Here is a 2,863-nt window from a genome sequence, read left to right as displayed (position 1 = left end):
TATTTGAACTGGATCAAAACCTGAATAAAGTGGCCACAGCATGTTCACTCCCCGATTCAGAACGTGGTTTGTTTGTGCGAATTTCCTTGAAATAACCAAAACCACATTACCATTACTCTTGTTGACCTTCAATTTTGGTACAATCGATGGCAATCAGCTGTTGTTTAGAAACGCATCGGAAGCAACAAAACGACTAATCGATTTGAAATTTTTGATAAAGTAAAAATTGATTTATCAATTTGAAAAATTTGTTTAAACTACTTTTAACGAGTATCACTTGCGTTGTATATTGACAATGTATTTGAACGCGACTCGATTTAAGAAGCGCCATCTCTTTCACGCCAGGTTTCCATATATTTTTTTCTTGCAAATAAAATTGCAAAATTGTATAAATTGGATAAGTTTTGCAATAATAATAACGAAAATAATTAATAGAATTTATAATAAATAAAAAAAATTGAAAAAAACACACAAATATTTTATATTATATGATATGTAGCTTTGCCTTGTAGACCATGTAGAGATGGTTACGTGGAGAAAATACATGAGAAAATATGTATTTGTCAAACATTGATATCTGTCAAAAGGAACAACGTAAACAACACGAAGTGAAGCTATTCTGGTGAATCATATAATATAAAATATTTGTGTGTTTTTTCAATTTTTTTATTTATTATAAATTCTATTAATTATTTTCGTTAATATTATTGCAAAACTTATTCAATTTATACAATTTTGCAAGAAAAAAATATTTGCAAGAAAAAAATATATGAGAATCTGGCGTGAAAGAGATGGCGCTTCTTAAATCGAGTCGCGTTGAAAGCCGACTGTAAGTGATACTCGACTTTTAATATGTATTTCCAGACGATTGTGTTTTAAATATGGCGTTTCTATAGTAAATTCAATCAACTCCTATTGGATCAAAATGAAATTTCCTTAATAACTCAACATTTTGAAAACAAAAACAAATCATTTTCATAATAGTCCTTAATTCGAATTGGTTGATATCCAATCCGCTTCGAATGACTGAAAATTATCTTGATATTTAGTATTTTACGTTAGTAAAACGAATAGGTTTTTTGGTGGACGAAAACTGCAATTTATTTGATAAAAGCCGTGGCAAAAGTAACACAGTGAGATATAAGTGCATAAATATAACAAATAGTGTTTGGTTATTATCATCATAATAAAATCAATAATCTGTTGAACATTTTAGCGATGTTATGCTCGTCTGACGTACATATAATAAAATTGAGACCGTTAATGTAAAGTCTGATAAAAGTGACTTCTTTTTTGTTTAAAGTCATCAAAATGACATTTTTTAAATTAGATACATGACTTGTACGTACCTGTATATTATTCATGTAACAAGAACCGTTTTTAGCTTGGTTTTTAATATCGATATTAATGAAGTATCATAAAAAAGGAATATCCTCTATTTGCCACCTGAAATCATCAAAATCAATTATCAATATCAAATGCACATTCAGTTTGACTCGAAATTTCATATGAAATTACTATTTTGAAAGTTTCGCGTGTGCATAAAATGTTGCCAAAACCTTTAAGCATAACGGGGCCGGTATTCTAGAACAATCCACAAAAATCGATCGGAAACATTTGTTTATATAAACAACTCAGCTCAGTGAAAACAATAAAAGTTATTGTTATAATTATATTAACACTCACATTACTACAATCACTATATTAACCACTTCTATTGTTTTCAGACCGATTCAGCGCCTGACCGTAGCTAATATTTTGAGTGTTTAACAATTTTTTTAATATTTTCAATGTTTGGCGACAAATGTAGAGCTCTATTAATGTTATATTTTGGTACTTTCAGTGTCCATATTTGACGCCAAACGTTGAAAAGACAAAAAAATATTAGTTTCAAATGAATAATTCCGAACAAATTGATCGGAAAGTGGCATTAGAATACCGGCCCGGGTCGTTGAGTATTAATTAAAATAGTTGGTATCATGCGTTGAACGTCCAATGGAAACAAGTGCCAATCACATTGATAAAGACACTCATTCACATCCATAAATCCATTTGTTATATTCTCACCAAAAATGCAGAATAAAAATATGGTGAAAAATGACCAGAACATGACATCAATTTGAGTCATTAGAATGAAGAAATTGGTATTGTCTTGAGACTAAATTTTAATAAAAAAAGAGAAATTGTTGCATTGAATCATTTGCATTTGAAGTTAAATCTTAAAAATAACATTATTAAACGTAATAAAACCCACCAATTCAAATTGAGCTATTAAAAGAGTGCTGCAAATTGTTACACTACTCCACAAAAAGTAGATCAAGAAAATGAACTCATAAGCATCCGCATACTTGAAGGCAAATCTTAAAATAAATGTTACCCCCTTACTATATTACAACAGTTTGTGGTAGTGGTGTCAATATACTCAACTCTTTCACAGTCACATGAAATTCAACGAATTCTGAGAGTTTGCCCTTAAGTTCTGTCTGATTCCTTCCATCCTTGCCAATTGCATTTAGAGTGTTCACTTCTTGTTTGAAATCTTTTACGAAGGCACATAGCATACAGCATGAAGTGGCCGCATAAATTAGTATACTTGAAATAGCGAGTAAGTTGCAATAGATATACATAGAAACTCCTGTGAAAGCTACCAAATAGTTGATGGGATCTTTCCAGTCGAATGGACACCCATTTATTTAGACATAGAAAAAATAGTCCGACAATAGAATGATATTAACCAAAATAGTTTCTGCACTGGACTAAAAGTTATATTCAATTTACCAAATAAGAAACGGTAAGCGAAATGATTCATTTTCTAAATCAGTTGCAAAGTAGAGATAGTAACATAGGACGAGAAACGGGGTAG

The 2,863-nt window shown here is 30.6% G+C and overlaps 1 long non-coding RNA gene across 1 annotated transcript; it reads right to left on the bottom strand.

Annotated features, from left to right (window-relative positions):
* Positions 1-2,070: 2,070 nt before the first annotated feature.
* Positions 2,071-2,508, bottom strand: LOC116350117. The gene is made up of 3 exons (XR_004201991.1): positions 2,428-2,508; positions 2,255-2,360; positions 2,071-2,158 (listed from the first exon to the last, which is right to left on the bottom strand). It is a non-coding gene; the product is annotated as an uncharacterized LOC116350117 (long non-coding RNA).
* Positions 2,509-2,863: the final 355 nt, after the last annotated feature.

This window comes from Contarinia nasturtii, unplaced genomic scaffold, assembly GCF_009176525.2.
Source record: "Contarinia nasturtii isolate CC-2019 unplaced genomic scaffold, AAFC_CNas_1.1 Cnas_scaffold_3613, whole genome shotgun sequence".
NCBI lineage: Eukaryota > Metazoa > Arthropoda > Insecta > Diptera > Cecidomyiidae > Contarinia > Contarinia nasturtii.
The sequence above is the reverse complement of the archived record's forward strand: the minus strand, read 5'-3'. Positions and strand labels throughout refer to the sequence as shown.